Here is a 6,000-nt window from a genome sequence, read left to right on the forward strand (position 1 = left end):
TGAATTCTCCATCATGTCTGTTTCGAGTGTGTATCTGCTTATCGATTTGATACAATTCTCTAACTAAATTTTACATATTTCCAAGAGAAGAGCACCCTCCATGCGTCTGAGCTATTGGCAACTTCTAGGGTTGACGGTTGGTAAGTGGGGAAGGGGGATTTTTGACTGTCCTAGCATTTAAGCTTAGTTCTTTAAACTCATCTGACCTCTCTGACCCTCTTGGAATATTAATCTAGAACCAAGACACATGTGAAAATTCTTTTCTTCTTTTATTTAGTTATTCAAATGTATATTTTAACACTGTGTAGGCAATTACTGGCTATCTGTTTTGTTAGCTAAAACAATTTAGAAAAGAGAAATCTAGAATGGGTATATGTCTTCTAAATCAAGCAACACTAATGAGCCAAGGGTGATTGGATGTTGCTTACCTTAAATCCCAACACTCAGAAGTCAGGAGAAGGATGATTGTGGGTTCAGGAACAGCCCATAATATCTACAAGACAATGTCAAGGGACAGCGACACCAGTGTCCCAGTAAAGAGTGGGCAAGATTGTGAAGACAAAAAGTAGTATGGTACGTTAACCTTTGACATAAACGTCCCTCTCTGGGATTGGGTGTACTTGAATGCAAGGCCTCTCTCTGTGATTGGATGTTGGGATACATTTTTTTTTTTTTTTGTGCTCTGTGTAAAGGTTGTCTTTGTATTACTCAAATGTTGATTCCTATTCTGGCACAGAGTCAAGTGTAGTCCAGATCTTGGTGGTGTTATTTTTTTCTGGATCAACACCTGCCTGCATATTTTGTAAACATTCTTCTCCATCACCTTCTGACTGGTTTAGTACTGTATCAGAACAAGAGAGGAGAGGGAGGACTCCGAGGCAGACAAAGGAACTCTGGGAAAGAATCAGGTGTGCATGGGGGTGGGGGCCATTCATGTAGGAAGTCAGACATACTGGGGCATACTGAGAGGTAAAGGGCCACGTGGCGACTGTGGATTTGTATAGACGGGGTTAATTAAATTATACGAGCTAGCTGGGAAATATGATAAGCTAAAGTCTGAGCTATAATAAATAATGTCTCTGTGTCTTTATTGGGAGCTTGTGGGTTAAGGCAGTCTGAAGATGATTGGTGAACTTTGACAGAAGTCCTCTCTGTGCTTAGAGGACTTGGGACATATAGGGACCTCTCTGTGGTTGTGTAAATTTGGTATTTTAACTGAAGGTACTGTTTTTGTTCTGTTCTGTTCTGTTCTGTTCTGTCCTGTCCTGTCCTGTCCTGTCCTGTCCTGTCCTGTTTAGTTTGTTTTTGCCACTTCATCCTCTGCACCATAGGACTTTTCCATTGATCAAAAATGTCCTTAAACTAAACAGAATTAGGACCTCTATTACCATAGCACTGTTCTTATATTGTCTCCTCTATGTGCAATGCTCAGGGAACCAAGGTGCTCAGTGGATATGAAGATTGTCTCTCATAAGCCAATGCTGAAGCACAAGGCATTAAGAAGTTCCCTTGTTCTCTTGGCCAGAGTAACCTCTGGTGTGACTGCCACTCAGACCGTCTTAAATGCAACCCAGTTTTCATGGTGTTCCCAGATAAGAAAACGAGAAAACTAAACCTTTGGCTCAGACTTCTGATTGGCTGTGCAAAAGCACAATGATTACTGAAAGCTAGTGAGACATCACTGTCTCTCTCCCCCACGCCCCCAGGCCAAAGGCCCTGGACGAAGGATTGTCCTAACTCTGCAGTCACCCTGGACTCCAGAAACAATAACTACAGCAGGACTACACCACCTTGTAGAAGATTATCTACAATGGACATAACCTGTCCAGGAGTAGGACATCTTCAGAGAGACACATGTGCCCCCTCAGGGGATGACAGCATTTAGATTAACTGTTTCTCAGACCATCTTGCACCATCAGAGCTGAGACAGCTGGACCGCACTGGGAGCCAGATTGCTCAGTCTTACATACATTTGCCACCAGCCAGATTCTTCTATTTTAGCTTAAAGCCTATGTAAGAGGCCTGGAGATTAACTCAAGGGTACTGGAGCCCTCATGGGATACTCTTCCTGTTTAATACATTTGATAACATTGTGAACCCAACGATTGTGTTATTTACTGGGAAACAAAACAAAACAAAACAAAACAAAAGCTAGTTGTGATGTGGCTCAGCCTTGGCACACATTTAATTCTTCTGGCTGGAATACAGACAAGCCTAAGGCAGTAAACTCCTGAGATAACAATTACAACCACAGAATAAAAGTTACTTTTACATTTGCCTACCCTAGTACACATCTTAATCCAAAGCAACGAAGGTAAAGGTCTGTAGAAAGAAGAAAACATGTTTGAAAGTGATGTCTAATTGAGTGGCAGACAAATCAGAGAAAGATTTGACAGAACAGAATATGCTGACTCTCAGGAGAGGAAAGGGAAGCTACTTAAGAGCCAGTGGAGAGAGGGAGAGAAGGGAGGTAGCTTTACCAGGAGAATTTTACAGAGATGCATTGAAGACAGAACAAACTAGACACGTGTGAAGACAGAATGAGTCAGAGAATGAGAAGGAGCCAGAAGATTAGCACAGACTCCTGGAGTTAGTTTGCGGTCAAGCAGAGCAATTCAGGAAGAACTGAGAGAAGCCAGATTGAAGCAGTCAGCCTGGAGAGTTTTAAGTCAGAACAGCTGAGTTGACCAACCAGCTGGAGATCAGAAAGAACCAGGAAGGGGTGAGCTTATTCAGCAGCAAGTCTCCGAGGCTGAAAACGTTCTAGGACTAGATCTGATTGTTAGGAGCCTGGAAGCTTCCAGAACGAAGCCTAGGTTAGCAGACTAAGGCAGTGTGCTCCAGAGAAGACAATTACAACCCCAGAATAAAAGACACCTTTACATTCTCCCACCCTCTCTTTGCTGTTCCCACCCCTTACTTGTCTCTATGGTCTCTTGGGATGAAGGCCAATCTTACCACCCTAAGGGGTGGGGCTTCTCCTCTCAGGCTCTGATTACAGGATGACAAGATGTTGTTGGGACTAGTCTTGTCTCATGGTGGCCTTAGCTAGAGGATGGTGTGGGTTAGAGTTTAAAGGAAGGAGGTTGAGGAAGAAGAAGATTAGCAGTTTGTTTCTACAGCAGTGAAAGTTTAAGTCCATGCATCGCCCTGCATCATGAGAGGAACTGGCAGGGAAACTGAATTTCAGTGAGATGGCCAGTTTCACAGACAGACACAAGAGCCCCTGGGAAGTCATCCGTGAGTCCGTTCTTACTCCCTGGCATCCCCACCCAGTCCTGTGCTTCCTACAATGACAGAAGGATGTGTCTTCCTTTGTTTTACGTGTTGTTTAGAGCTTTTGTGCTCAGTAGGTCTTGTTCAAGGGGACTTGGGGAGCTCTGAATCTGAACTTTGGCAGGTTTGTGGGATGGTGGCACAGGAGGGTTAGATAGCACTCGGACAGGTCAGGGAGGAGTTCTGCACTGCCTCCTCCTACCACCTTGGATTTTCACTGGTGAGGTGAGCCTCATGGCTTCTGCTGTTGTACTGTCGCTGAGGACCAACTGCTTCTGAGCATGGAAGTTCACAGGACTCGCTCTTACTGATGACAATTGAGGAGACATTTGCACACCCTCACCCACAGAGCTTGCAAAGTCAGAGCTGCTGCTCAAACATTCTGAACTTCCTGAAGCAAACTGCGTAGAGGCGTGCATACATGCGTTCGCACATGTGCGCAAAGCTGGTGTGACAGTGGCATGGAAAGCCACTTTCCTGGTTAAATAAAAACAAGTGGTCGGTTCTGTAAATATTAACACACCAACACACCAGTTCTGTTCTGCTTATTGAAAACGGGTGAGATGGACTAGTCTAAGGTCGGGTTCTTTTGGACTTTCCAAAGGGAAGTTAATTTTTGTCTTTTACAGTGAGAGTTTACAACTTCTGGTTTCCACTTGAAGAGTTCCCCTCCCCCCAGTCCTTTGATACTTCTGTTTACTTTAAAAAACTGCCCAGTGAGGTCAAGATTCTTTCCCAGTGTTCTTTACCCTTCATACAGTGGCTGAGTTGGTCTGTTCCCAGATTTTCCTCAGGGCCTGTTTACTGAGCCTGTGCATGACTGAGACCACCAGATCCCACAGTGATCAGAGAAGAACAACTCCAGAAAGTTGTTCTCTGACCTACATACATACTCATGCCGTGGCACAGATATGCCTACACACACACACACACACACACACACACACACACCCCAGTAAATAATCCTCCAACACTCAGCCCTGTCACACCCAGTCCCACAGCATCTAGCTGGTTCACTTCCCACGATGCACACGTGGGTCATGTGTGGCTCCCCTCTCCCCTTTCATCGAGAGCCAGACACACCTCTGTCCTTAGAGGTAGAGAAGCAGTGAGGGGTGTCTGTAGAATATCCCCACAGATACACTGCCCTCAGAGATTCTCACTTGAAGACTGCTGACAGAGGATGCTGAAGTTTATATGTGTCCTACAAGATGATGTGTCCACCCTGTAGCATCTGATAACTTTTTCTAGCAGAAACTGTTTGTAGTGGTAAAGATCAGTTTCTTTCTTGGTCTCTCAAAATGTTAAAAGTTTGCAGTGACTGCTTGCCCATACTTATGGCGGCAGCTGGGGGGTTGAATGCTTACCTCCTGGTCTCCTATGTGGGAAGCATGATGGGATGTCTAGTACCACACTAAAGACTTCAGCTCTTAGCCTTCTTCCTGTGCTCAGGACTTGTGCAGGGTTCTGAGATGAGAGAGAGAGAGAGAGAGAGAGAGAGAGAGAAAATGAATAGAGGAGATACACAGAAAGATGAGGAGGAGTTGGGGGGTGTCTTATGGCATAGCAAGGTTAAAAGCCCAGGATTCCATAACAAAAAACCATAGGCTGGTGACTTAAGCCAAAGCAATGTGTCTTCTCACAGTTCTCAAGGATGGAAATCCAAGATCAAGGTGCTGTATGGGTTGGTTTTGGTGAGAACTCTTCCTGGTGTGGTGGTGGCCAGCTTCTGTCTTCTGTGTCCCCGTGTGGCTTCTCTGTGTCCCTGGAGATGGGCACCTTGGGGGGGGGGGCTCCTACTCATTTATTTTATTAGGATGCCAGTTTTCTCAGACTTCCCACTGCATGATTTCATCTAACATTGCTTATCTCCCTAATTGCCCTGTCTCTAAATGATGGTCCTCTAACATTAAAGGACTTTTGGACAGGCGAGATTTAGTCTGCAGAAGTCACTATTAAATTTTTAATGAATAAATATTAATTCAAACAATTTTACATAAACCAGATACTAATTCCCCTAGCAAGGATCCTTTCTATAACAGTAATTTGTTTTAATTCCCCTTATGTGGCAACTCAGGTATTCTTAATAATTCCTTCCTTAGACTTTCTCTGTAGATACAGTGTATCTGCATAATGTATATAATTTATCTCTCTCTGTGTCTGTGTGTATAAACATATAAATATGTAATACAGATACAAAGAAAGATATATATTTATATTTTGTACTTCAATCTGTGTATGTGTGATATATATATCCATACATAATGCTTATTATATTTGTTTATCTACATACAGTGTAAACATCCATGCATTTATTGATAAATAAAATTATAAAATGTGTTTACAAAATGAGATGTCAAGTTACTTCTATCATGTATGCATAGCAGTGTGTCAAGGTTGCTTCAGGAATCACCCAACTCATGCTATCCAACACACCCTAATCAGTCTCTTTATGCACTCATTAAAGTGAGTGTCTCCCCCTCTCTCCTTTCCTCTTCCCTACTCTCCCTTCCTCCCCTCCCCTTCTTTTTTCTACCCTCCCCTCTTCCCTTCTCTTCCCCTCCTCTCTTCCTCTCCCCTCCCCTCCTCCCTTCCCCTTCCTCTCTCTTCCCTTCCCTTCCCCTCCCCTTTCCTCTCCTCCCCACTCCTGTCACTTGTTCTCACCTAACTGACTAACCAGTCTCCCCCTGGCTTCCCACAGAGTCCAGTAGGTGCTTACTTTTC

At 44.0% G+C, this 6,000-nt stretch overlaps 2 long non-coding RNA genes across 4 annotated transcripts in view; one reads left to right on the forward strand and one right to left on the reverse strand.

Moving 5' to 3' along the window:
* The window catches only part of Gm36388, a 130,379-nt gene that overhangs the window by 61,249 nt on the left and 63,130 nt on the right, over positions 1–6,000 (reverse strand). For all 3 annotated transcript variants that reach the window (XR_003948554.1, XR_001779607.1, XR_003948553.1), the window contains exon 2: positions 4,644–4,743. This is a non-coding gene — a long non-coding RNA (predicted gene, 36388). The remainder of the gene's footprint in view (positions 1–4,643; positions 4,744–6,000) is intronic.
* Positions 1–6,000, forward strand: part of Gm46176 — a 37,216-nt gene that overhangs the window by 14,526 nt on the left and 16,690 nt on the right. The window lies entirely within an intron of this gene.

Source organism: Mus musculus, chromosome 1, assembly GCF_000001635.26.
Source record: "Mus musculus strain C57BL/6J chromosome 1, GRCm38.p6 C57BL/6J".
Taxonomy (NCBI): domain Eukaryota; kingdom Metazoa; phylum Chordata; class Mammalia; order Rodentia; family Muridae; genus Mus; species Mus musculus.